We start from the raw sequence: 12,688 nt of genomic DNA, 5'->3' as shown, positions 1-12,688 counted from the left end.
TCCGTAATACTGTATTCTCCTGCCAACCTAGCAGTTTGAAAGCATGTCAAAGTGCAAGTAGATAAATAGGTACCAGTCCGATGGGAAGGTAAACGGCGTTTCCGTGCACTGCTCTGGTTCGCCAGAAGCAGCTTAGTCATGCTGGCCACATGACCAATAAAGCGAGATGAGCGCCACAACCCCAGAGTCTGTCACGCCTGGACCTAATGGTCAGGGGTCCCTTTGCCTTTAATACTGGATTATCCAAAATGCTTTCTGAGAGAAAATGCAAGACATAGCTAAATCAAGCTAAATCAAGCTTGTAATAGCATGGCCACAGATGGCATTTAACAATAGGAAAATGCTAATGAGAAAATGCTAATAATGTTTCCATTTCACTTCATCAGCCTCTCCCAATGCAGTCTACATGAACACACATGGGCAGACACACAAGCGATCTTTATTTTACAAGATGTCATATATCAAAATTAGTTGTAGGGGACCTTCAAACATTTCAGAGCTTTGCTTTCAGATTCTAGGAAAGAAGCATGTGAAGGATGGACATAAACTTTAACTGGTGGACACAGGGAGAAAGCTAGAAAGAGAATTTGCAGGTTTATGGGTGAAACTAATCCTACACACAACTTCTTGGAAGTAGGAGTCTTTTACCCCAATGGCTGGTATTCAACTGCAATATACACTAAAGCAGTATCATGCCATTTTAAATAGCCATGGCTACCCCCAAAGCATCCTAGGGACCACAGTTTGAAGTGGTATGATACTGCTTTGATTGCACAGTGCAGATGCAGCTTAAGTTTTACTCAAAGCAGACCTATTGCAATGAATGGAACTAACTTAGTTATGTTTCATAATTTCAATGTGTCTTCCCTGAATAAAACTTTGGCGAGTGGGACTTACCCCCAAGTAGAAATGCATAGGATTGCACTTCAAATTTTGGCTGTAAATGTTCCCATCAGCCTCAGCCAGCATGGCCAAAGGTCAGGGGTGATGGGAGTTGTAGTCTAGTGACACCTGGAGTGTCAACATTTCCCCACTTCCAAAATAAAACATAGGTGGAGGTATCCCTAGTACTACTATGACACATTTCCAGCGAATGATACTTTGTTCTCCAAGATGCATCTATCCTTAGTTCCAGTAGCAGCCGGTGAGGTGGTGTGGGTGGGGCTTTTCAAGAGGGAGATGGCAGAGGCGAAACATGGGGTGGCACATCGTGGCAGCAGCAGGGCCTTGCAGAGCCAGGCAGAGGCCTGGGCCAGGTAGATAATGTGCCCCCCCTTTTTTTACACTGGGAATAACTGAAGTCTTATAAATAAGTAAGTATATAAATAATTTTCACAAAAGTTATGCTGACAAATAATTTTATTTCAAGGGTTGAACCGTATCTGCTTATAAACACAAAATGGAAAATATACAATAAAAATACACAGGGAAAAGGATTATTTTAAGTATTTACATTTAAAAATGCTTTCCTAGCTTTCTTTTCTGCGAATTCTTGAATTATGCAGGAAAAATCAAGCAACTTTGCCTTATCGTGGTTTATGTTTATGTTTATAATTGCTAAACCGTTTAGGCGTTCTTGAGCCATTGTTGATCAAAAGAAAGACTGCCAGCCATGGCCCCAGAGAATCTGCCCACCACCGCCTTTGCGCCTCCATGTTCGCCCCAATGCATCCCCTGCGATTGTGAATATGCTGACCGAGGCCCCCTTTGGAATCGGAGGCCCAGGCCAAGTGGCTCATATGCCCCCCCACCCCCGTCTGGGCCTGGGCAGCAGCATCCCATTGGCTCCACTGACATGTGTCCCACCTTGCTGAGCTCCCTGAACCTCCCCTCTCGGTAGGTCCCAATAATCCCCTATGATGTTGAGAAGCCAGGAGAGCAATGGTGCCCCAACCTCACCGGCTGCGGCTGCTGCTGCTTAGTTCATGGCTCTTTCTGTCTCTCTTCTCACCCAAAACTACAGGGTCTTCCCCACCACAATTCCATTTATTTATTTGCTGCCATACTTGTGCATGGTGTTCTACAGAGGCCAAGAGTACAGGTCCTGCCACCAGGAGCTTACAATCTAAAATTTGACACAAAGGGAAAACAGGGGAGAGAAGTCAGGTGGCCGGATGCAAAGGAAGAGAGTGCTTCTGTACCTATTATAGCTGTGTTCTGCCTGGACACTGAGGTCCAGTGCTGAGGGCCTTCTGGTGGTTCCGTCGCTGTGAGAAGCCAAGTTGCATGGAACCAGGCAAAGGGCCTTCTCAGTAGTGGCGCCCCAGCCCCTGTGGAACACCCTCCCACCAGATGTCAAAGAGAAAAACAACTACCAGACTTTTAGAAGACATCTGAAGGCAACCCTGTTTAGGGAAGCTTTTAATGTTTAATAGAATATTGTAGTTTAATATTCTGTTGGAAGTGGCTGGGGAAACCCAGTCAGATGGGCAGGGTATAAATAATAAATTTTCCTCTTTTGCATCTGGCCAACCTAGAGGAAGTGAAGTACTGGGGAAATGGGGGAACTAAATGTGAGTTGCATGAAGGGCTTTTTTTCCCCCAGCCGGAACTCGCTGGAACTCAGTTCTGGCACCTCTCAGGTGGGCACCATTGCCACTGTAAGAGAACAAGGGAGGTGTTCATGGTGAGTTCTGGCACCTCTTAAGGTTTAGTTACAGATTGAGTTACAGCAGTGCATAGGAGCATTCATACTTGTTTATTATTATTATTATTATTATTATTATTATTATTATTATTACTCCTCCTACCACTAGTATTTATTGGCTCTCTTATCCACCCTTCATCATAAGGTCTCAGGACGGGTTACAACAATATAAGATTGAAATCAGTTAGAACAATTTGCCATTCAAACAATGGGGTGGGTCCTAAAATTATATGTCTCAGGTGCCAACGGTCAGGACAAAGAGGAGGTGTGCCTTCACACGATGAAAGCTACACAATGAAGGTGCCAGACACACTTCTGTGGGGAGGGAATTCCACAGCTCACATTAGTCCCTGCTTCTTAGAAGGGTGGAAGGGGGAAGGGCGTCTCCTTCACGGTTATCTCCCATTAAAACACTATTTCCTAAGTGGAAGCTTCCACTGAGAAAATGCCTGCCAGTCATTCTGATGTCCAATTTGCAGCACGGTTAGGCAGAGCTGATAAGACCATTATCCATCACTGAGAGAAGTCAGCAGAGAAGGGTGAAGCATTCCTGAACCTCTCTCTCCGGTGAACTACGAAAACATATGTCAACCTCCACCACACACACACACACACACACACACACACACACACCTGTGACATTTTTAGAGTCTTTATAAGGGTTGACACTATTCTCTGGTATGACTTCTGTTTCTGTTTGTATGAAGAGCACAAAACAGCAAATGACATTTCTCTGGCATGGTACAAGGATATTTCTGACTTAACTGCATGTAGCTGTTCATCATGGGACTGTGCCCTTTGTATAAGAAATTTAATAGACCTCTTTTTATATTTATTTACATTTATATTGCCATTCCCAGTATGACTGACTAGAAGAAAGCACATTAACAATAAAATGGTAAAACGACTGCCATTAAAGCAATGACATAAAAACAGTACGGAGTTAAAACATAATATCACAGCAGCAGCATAAGAAGAAAAGAAAGCACAGCCCTAAAAACAGTCAGAATGAAAATGCCTTGGTAAATAAAAAAAAAGTGGGTCTTTGCTTGGTTTTGAAAAGTATGGAAGACTTGGTACCAGGCAAGCTTCCATACAGCATCACAATGAAAAGTGGTCATCTCCCTCATTGCTGCAGAGAAGGGCATCCAGGGTCACATGAGAGAAAACATTCCTTCAAGTTTAGACCACAGCGCCCCCCGCAAAGGACACAAATATTTATTCATTAATTACATTTGTATACCACCCTATACCAGGTCTCTTAAGTCAGCAGTGGTAGCAGTACACCAGCAGAGTCTCCAGTCTGTCGCCTATTCCCCAACAGCAGGTAAATATACTCAATATAGGTCATCTATGACAGCTGAAAACAGTGAGGAACCACTGTGATTCAACCATCATCTCCCCCTATGCTGGAGTGGTACTAAGTATCCAGCTGGGGAAAGTTCTGTTAGGAAAGGATGGGCTGCATCATCTAGTCATGTCTCGTGCTGTAAACCTGGTGGCATTTTCAACCTGGATTAAAAAGTTTTAATAATTAGGATCTAGTATTAACTAGCCGCCTCTTTAGGGTGTGTAGGAAACTAATGTGGCACTGACAGAACTGGGGAGAAGAGCAGATGATGAGACACAATTTATTGTCTGCTCCTGTTTTACTATTTCATTTATACCCGTAGCACTTACACTATGGGGTCTCACAGAGTTCCATCTTGTCCACATGCTGGAATTCCCTCCTGGCTGAAATACGAAAGGCCACATGAATATTGGCATTCTGCCGGCTCTTGAAGACTCACCTGTTTAAACAAGCTAAATTTAAACATAAACTTCAGCTTCCTGATCTAATTATTTTAAAATAATTTAATTGTCTTAACTATTATGCTTTGTTGTATATTCTTAATGCTTTGATGGACTTGTTCTATTGTGCATTTTCATTATGTATGGATTTTTTAATTAATTTTATACTTGCAAGCTCTTTTGATGCCATTTTGGCATGTAAACAGTATAGGTGGGATCATTTATCTGAGGTGGTTGTCTACCTTTTCTGGGTGGGGTTGCTAAAAAAAAACCAGGTGTGCATTCTGGTGGTGCTGATAGATTCTGCATTATTAACTGAATGCCTAAGAGGACTCCAAAGATGTCAGCTATCTGCCTATCTCCCATTCCCACCAGCCTTCTGAGTAATACCCCTCCCCACCTTCTCACTATATAGAAGAATCTGGCAACTTCTGTTTCAGTGTATCTGAAGAAGTGTGCATGCACACGAAAGCTCATACCAAGAACTAACTTAGTTGGTCTTTAAGGTGCTACTGGAAGGAATTTTTTTTATTTTGACTATGGCAGACCAACACGGCTACCTATCTACTACTGGATCCAAAGATGGAGTGTGACCAATGGCAATCTCGTCTGGATAGCCTGGCCACAGTTTTCCATCTCTGATAACTTCAAAATTTAGTAATGTGTTATTTTGGGGGATATTTTTGAAGACTGATGGAAACTTCCATTAGTTCAGAATACAACTGCTAGGTTGCTCACTAGCACCAGCTGATGGGAACATCCCTTACTATTTTGAAACATCTTCTTTGGTTGCTGCTCCATTTCCAAGGGCTGGAGTCTGCCAATTCTAGAGAGACTGGAGGGATGTGGGTGGCGCTGTGGTCTAAACCACTGAGCCTCTTGGGCTTGCTGATCATAAGGTTGGTGGTTCGAATCCCCATGATGGGGTGAGCTCCCGTTGCTCTGTCCCAGCTCCTGCCAACCTGGCAGTTCAAAAGCACAGCAGTGCAAGTAGATAAATAGATACCGCTGTGGCGGGAAGGTAAATGGCATTTCCGTGTGCTCTGGCATCTGTCACGGTGTTCCATTGGCCAGAAGCGGTTTAGTCATGCTGGTCACATGACCCGGAAGGCTGTCTGTGGACAAACGCCAGCTGCCTCCGCCTGAAAAGCGAGATGAGTGCTGCACCCTGTAGTCGCCTTTGACAGGACTTAACTGTCAGGGGTCCTTTACCTTAACCTTTTAGTGTCCTTAAATGCAAGAGGGTTGTTCTTTGTTTCTACACAAATTAGCACAATGATCAATACCCTAGTGTGTGGAGGGGGGAGGGATATTTTTCTTAATATTTTATTCCGTACTACTATGGTGCCAATCCCAACCAGGGATTCCACATCTACAATTGCGGAGGGGGTGGGATCCAATTCACTTCAATGGGAGCATTTTCACCTCTGTAAGACCACAACTGGGGAAAAGAGCTATTGCTCCCTAGCCCATATAGTAGGGTCCCAATCTGAATTGAGTCCCTGGCCCCCATGCAAGCCCTCTATTTTAAGGCACAGATATATAACTAACACACAGTCTAGTCTGACTGTAAGAGCCAGTTGTCCTCTTCATGTGTTCAAAAATAGATCTGTAGAGACAAAGTGTAGGGGCAGTCTGCATGTGCTGCATGGGCCCCAACTTTCCTGCACATGCCAGGTGTGCTTGTCCTAACCCTACCTTTCCTTCATTAAGCAGGAAGGGCAGGAACGTTCTTCTAACAAAGCTTGGCTGAACATGCTTAGATGCCTCTTTGTGATCAGGAACTCTGGCAACACATTCAGTGGGAAGGTCTGAGGTTGAGCTGATTGGCGTAGGAATGTTAAAGGTGATGCCAACAGATGGATGCCCATTCAGTGTACAAACTTCATTCCGACACGTTTATTTAAGTGTGTGAGAAGGGCTCGTTTAAAGGCTTATTTTGTGGCAACATTTGTGGTGAAGAAATACTCACCTGCCAGCATTGCATCTGCAGAATGCTAACCATCCTGAGAGTCTGTGTATCCTGCAGCAATTTGTCTCCTGGTGCAATTCGTTTGCAGAATGTTTGGCATACAGGATCACACACAACCTCACTTGAACTCCTATTAATAACAGAATCTGTGGCCTCCTTAGCCTCTTCTAGCTACAGTTGCTTGAATGAGTTTTAGGGCACTGTCAGGAACGTGGCCCCCCAGAGCGCAGGGGATGAGTTAGACTCAGAGTCTGAACTAGGAAACAACTCTGCAGATGAGAACTGCCTGTCAGAATCAAGAAAGGGCAGTTCAACCCTCCTTTTTGGAGAAGACTCTATTAACTCTCAAGGAGAGGAAGAGTTGGAAGGCAGCCAAGGTGTCGCTAGGCAATCAGCAGATAAGCAGTAGTCTGAATCTGGGTTGAGTGAGAGTGAGGCGGAGGGAGGAGGTCTGCCTCTCAGTCCCTGATCCAGGCGTTTGGATAAAATCAGAAGGCAACAGAAGAGCAAGAGGGGAAAGGCAGGAGTCTGGCATCCTTCCTGTTGTGGAAGGAGCAAAACTTTAGACCAACTAACAAACGTAAATGAGATCAGGAGAGGAGCCGGTCTCTGGATGTGTCTTTTTGTAAATAAGCCTACATAAAAACTGCCAGAGAGTCAATTACTTTTTATCAGAGCTTGCTTGTCTGCCAGAGATCATTACAGGCACATTGTCAATTTGCACCTCCCTGTTTCCCTGTTATGGTAGGGGCCAAACTGAGATTGGCCTGCAGGCTGGAGGCTCCTACCCATGCTATAAAATTTATATCCAGAGATAACTGTGTCCCATTGGTTCTCTCCATTCCAGCAGGTCTCAGTTACACCCATTACATTACAGCAATGCTATTTATTAAGACCCAGCACTCAAAATTGCCCATTTTGCCTTGGAGGCCTCTGGCATTAACATATAAATACTTGTGCAGTATCTCTGACACTCATGTTTTGACCTGCAATATTTTGTCCTTTCTGAATTGCTATCCCACGCCCTTGCTCTCACAATGCCTATTTCTAATCCTCCCCCTTTTAAATTATCGTGAATTTCTTTTCACCTACATCTTCATCCCAGAGGCAAGTTTCTTCCAAACCGGCCCTATTCAGCACCTGTCAGCTTTCCCCCACAATCAGTTTAAAAGCAGCTCTGCAACCTTTTTTATTTGAAGCATCAACATTCTGGTTCCATGCCAGTTCCAGTGGAGCCTAGCTTGTACCAAAATATTCCCCAGTGCTGAACAAATCCAAACCCCTCCTCCTGATACCATCATTTCAGTCATATATTCAGGCTACACAGCTACAGTATGCCTGTCTAGCTGGCCCTGCACATGGAAATTTGTTCACCGGTCAGGAAATGCATGAAGGCTGAAACATAACTGTAAATTTACGCGCCTTCATAGCCAACAGCTGATTGGAAATCATGTGCACATGAATATGCACACAGCCAGCAGGAATTTAATTATAAAAGCATGTTTGAATTTGGTGCAACATTCTTATATTATACCACACTGCTTGTGACCCAGTTAAAGTCTTAATTGGGCTAATTTAAACATTTATACTCCAACTCTCCTTCAGAAGTAACCTTTAACAGGTTCATTGCAACAAAAATTTAAGTCAGAAAGATTAAGGCAAAGCTTACAAGTAAAAAATCAGAAACTGCTTTCCTGGAATTATTGGGAGAAGGCAGCCACCAATTATGATTATTTGAATGAGCCGTTTTGAATAGTGAAGGAGCATGTCTGATGCCTCCAAGGTTTGGACTAGGTAAAGAGATTAGGAAATCCCCACCTGGTGAAAGAGAGCTGAAAAATATTGATCTAACAAGAAGTCAAATCAATCATGCATGGTTCTCCAGTGACCCATTTCCTCTTCTGAAATTCAACGTTCTAGTCATTCAGTACATGAATATATGTTTTATTTCCCTTGTTTGTTTCCTTCTTCTCTATTCCCAGCATCTCACTGGCCTTCAATGTTCAAGCAGCTTTCCTCACATTACTTTTCTTACATGAGGGCAGTGCTGTGTGTCTGAACTTACTCAATTTTTGTTGAGTAAGCCACACCAGTGACTATGATAAAACAGAGAGTATGTTCTTAACAGGGACAGATGGAATGGTGCCCTTTAGAGACATTCATATGAATTTCAGAACTTCCTTTTTCCTGGTCACTGGGTGCAGTACTTCCAGCTGGCCTGTTGTTATTGAGCATTTATCCTGATTTGTTTGTGGGGAGGCTAGATGATGTTGCCTCAAAGCAAGTATTATCCCACACTTTCAAGTGCATTTTCCTATCACTTTCCGCACTGTGAAAAGCCCGGTTCTTTCAGGAAGTTGGTTTGTTAGGCAAGACCTCCAAATTCACTATCATTGTGAAACCTGAATTGCCAGCATGTGACTGAATACTACCCCAAAACAGAGACAGTCTGGAAGCATCCAGAGCCCACAGTCAGTCTCCATCTTCAGGTGTTTACATTGCTGTAAAATTTAAATTTAATTATGCCTGATTCATGCCAGTCCACACTAGAGTCAGCCTTTGTAATATTTTCCCTTCTAAGATTTCACACCAATGGCAGTTGCTTCACAATGAGATATTACTTAAACCCTCCTCCATTTCAGGTTTTGCTTAACTGAATTGAATCTCAGGCACCACATATATTTCAAGCAGTTTAATAATAATAATAATAATAATCCTTCACAATTGTGCTCACTTAAAGCTACCTGCAAAATGCAAACAGTTCCTGGGGGAAAAGACATTGTTGAAGAGATGTGCTGGTGTGGACTTAGTGTCAGGAGGCAAACTTACATACTTAGAAATAAATAATAATGGGACTTAAGGACCCCTGACCATTAGGTCCAGTCGTGACCGACTCTGGGGTTGCGGCGCTCATCTCACTTTATTGGCCAAGGGAGCCGGCATACAGCTTCCAGGTCATGTGGCCAGCATGACTAAGCCACTTCTGGCAAACCAGAGCAGCGCACGGAAACGCCGTTTACCTTCCCGCTGGAGCGGTACCTATTTATCTACTTGCACTTTGACGTGCTTTCGAACTGCTAGGTTGGCAGGAGCTGGGACAGAGCAACGGGAGCTCACCCCATCATGGGGATTTGAACCACCGATCAGGACCTTCTGATCGGCAAGTCCTAGGCTCTGTGGTTTAACCCACAGCGCCACCCACATCAGCAATTATGGTTAAGTTTCCTTTTCAGTTAGGCCAAGCTTGCACAACTTGTCAAGCCAACCTGAGCGCAGCTCACCAGACTTGTATTATGATGTGCCAGGTATCTGAACTCCCAAGCAAGCAACAAAAATAGGAGGTTTATTAAATCTTTTGCAGGCCACCATACTAAGGTTACCAGATTTTTTTCAATGGATCCGGGGACACTTTTCAACTTCAATTGATTTTGTATGGGGACTGAGTTGCAAAACCGGGGATTGTCCCCGGGAAACAGGGATGTCTGGTAACTTTACACCATACATGGATTGTGTACAATTTATGCCAGCTTCAATCAGGCTATCAAGGTGGAAACTCCAACCAGGTTGCTTGGAAGCCATTTTTGTTTATAAGATGCCCCAAATTGATGTGAATGTGTCTGTTCCCATCTTTCTATCTATTAACCTGTATTTCCTTGTGAATACTGGAATGGAACCAGGAAGCAGAAAATGAGGTCAGACAGCAAGAACAATGTAATGGATTCTTGCCATTTTAATTGCTAATCCTTTCCTTGGAAGTTGCTGTTTCCATGCCATTGTTCTATTATCCTGTCATGACCCTCACATTACAGTCGAATTTGCCTTTGTCCTTTGATTCCTGTGCAAAGAGAATAGCAGCTGAGGTAATTTGAAACAGAATCTATTAGGCAAGCACACACGGGTACACATTAATAGGATTTCGTTTGAGGAACTATTTCCCCACTGTCTATAATTATCACCAACACAACAATCTTGGGCACTCTAGAAATAGACTAATGTTGTGGTCCCCAATGTGGGGCACATGCCCCTCAGGGGAGCAATTTGATTTTTAAGGGGGGCAATTCAAGAATGAGTTATTAACAGTTAATGGCATTTTAGGATTCCTCCTCGTGAACAGGAGTTCACTTTTTGAATAACAAGACTTATATGCCACGGGGGGTGGGGGGTGGCATCAGGATTTTAGAGATGATTAGGTGAGGCATGGCCAAGAAAAGGTTGGGAACCACTGGACTAATGCCACCTTTGCCATACAGAGCCCTTTCATTTTAAAAGTGTGCGCTTCTATGCCTTGTTGGTTTTTGTCTCCCATGAAGGGCTTCTTGCAAACCTCTAGTTCACTAAAAAAAAATTAAAATATATATTTAGTCATCCTCCTCATTATCCAAATGGTCTTTGGATATTGCAATATAATTCAGATTCACGATTTTGATCTTTCTTTCTTGTCTGCTGCTATTCATAATATCAACACAAGTGCCATCCTTTTTGATTGGTGTTCTGCACCACAAATAGCTTCACTCAACTTTCTTACCGGTCCCTCAGGTGGTGTAATGGGTTAGTGCACCCGACTTTAACCAGAAAGTTGGTGGCTCAAGCCCACCCAGGGATAACTGTGGGCAGGATTCCTGCTTTGCAGGGGGTTGGACTAGATGACCCTCAGGGTCCCTTCTAACTCTACAATTATGAAAAGCTGGAGGATTTTTTACATAAACTAAGAACCATTATCTGGACTGCATTTCTATTTGAACAGAAAAGTCCTAGCCTGCAATGTTGTTTGTGTTCCATTTTAAGTCAGGTGGCACTTTCAAACACGGGGGTGTGATTCAGTTGACTAGCTTTCCTTCACTTCAACCACAGATTCACAAGAATGCCCTTGGGTTAGGTATTTAAAGGGGGGGGCATTGTCCAGTGCCAGATAAATAAGACATGTGTTCTGACAGTAAGTATGACAGAGCTAATTCTTATCAATTACTGTTGCTTGATGGGCCTCATTATCACGTACACAAGAACCTAATCATTACTCAGGGACCAGTGATGATATAAATAAAAAATTACAAGAGGTGCTTAAAGCATGATTGCAATTATAAAAGTTGCTCAGCAAGACAGTGCTTACTGACTCAGCAGATCTACCGCCTGTGAAAATCCAATCCCATATACTGAGGGGAAATATATGTTGCTTTTCTTCCAGTAACTTTACAATCAGCTTCCTGAGGGAGGCCAAGACATTTCCAAGGAGGGAAGCAGACTACACCTTAACCTTTTGCATCATATCCTGACAATACAGAGGTGAAGAGTACCAGACCCACCTTCAAAATTAGTGCAATACAAGAGGTGTGCGCCCAATGCCAATCCCAGGTTGATTGTGGCAGCTAATTAATCAGAAAACAAAACCTCCAGTCTTCGCCATGGATCACAGGGTAAATTCATATCCTGCCCTGTCTCCAAATGGAAAGCAGCTATTTAGCAGTGCTTATAAAGATGGCTGGGACGCGGGTGGCGCTGTGGGCTAAAGCCTCAGCGCCTAGGGCTTGCCGATCGAAAGGTTGGCGGTTCGAATCCCCGCGGCGGGGTGCGCTCCCGCTGCTCGGTCCCAGCGCCTGCCCACCTAGCAGTTCGAAAGCACCCCCGGGGGCAAGTAGATAAATAGGTACCGCTTACCAGCGGGAAGGTAAACGGCGTTCCGTGTGCGGCTCTGGCTCACCAGAGCAGCGTTGTCACGCTGGCCACGTGACCCGGAAGTGTCTTCGGACAGCGCTGGCCCCCGGCCAATAGATGTGAGATGGGCGCACAAACCCCAGAGTCTGTCAAGACTGGCCCGTTCGGGCAGGGGTACCTTTACCTTTACCTTTATAAAGATGGCTAGAGATGGGATCCTGAGGAGCCTAATAGTGTATTTGCACCAGAAGCACTGCCAGGTTTGAGAGGGCTTCTGATGAGGCTCCTTTGAAGCAGGGTTGGGGATGGGGGCCTTGTTGACACACTTCTTTCTCTTGCTCACCCACCTGCTGTTGACACTCTTCTCCCACACAGACCCAATGGCCACTCCCATGGGAGGAACATGTAGGTAAAGGAGCAAGGCTGCTTACCACAAACTAGGAAACAAAGCAATGTGCTGATAGCGGCTGAGGCTTTGTAGTCATCTGCCACAACTTTTAACTAACAATATTTCCCCCAAACAATGAGAGCGGCATTGAACTTAGCCAATCAGACACTACCTTTGGGGTTGTGAGACCACAGAGAGTATTGGGGCAAGGAGGGGCTGATCTAAGGTTGCTTGACCTGCT

General features: G+C 44.2%; 1 protein-coding gene across 3 annotated transcripts in view; it reads right to left on the bottom strand.

Annotated features, from left to right (window-relative positions):
- CLIC6 (chloride intracellular channel 6) overlaps window positions 1-12,688 on the bottom strand; it is a 137,525-nt gene that overhangs the window by 100,436 nt on the left and 24,401 nt on the right. The window lies entirely within an intron of this gene.

The sequence above is a fragment of the Podarcis vaucheri genome (genome assembly GCF_965113315.1).
Source record: "Podarcis vaucheri genome assembly, chromosome: 4".
NCBI lineage: Eukaryota > Metazoa > Chordata > Lepidosauria > Squamata > Lacertidae > Podarcis > Podarcis vaucheri.
The sequence above is the reverse complement of the archived record's forward strand: the minus strand, read 5'-3'. Positions and strand labels throughout refer to the sequence as shown.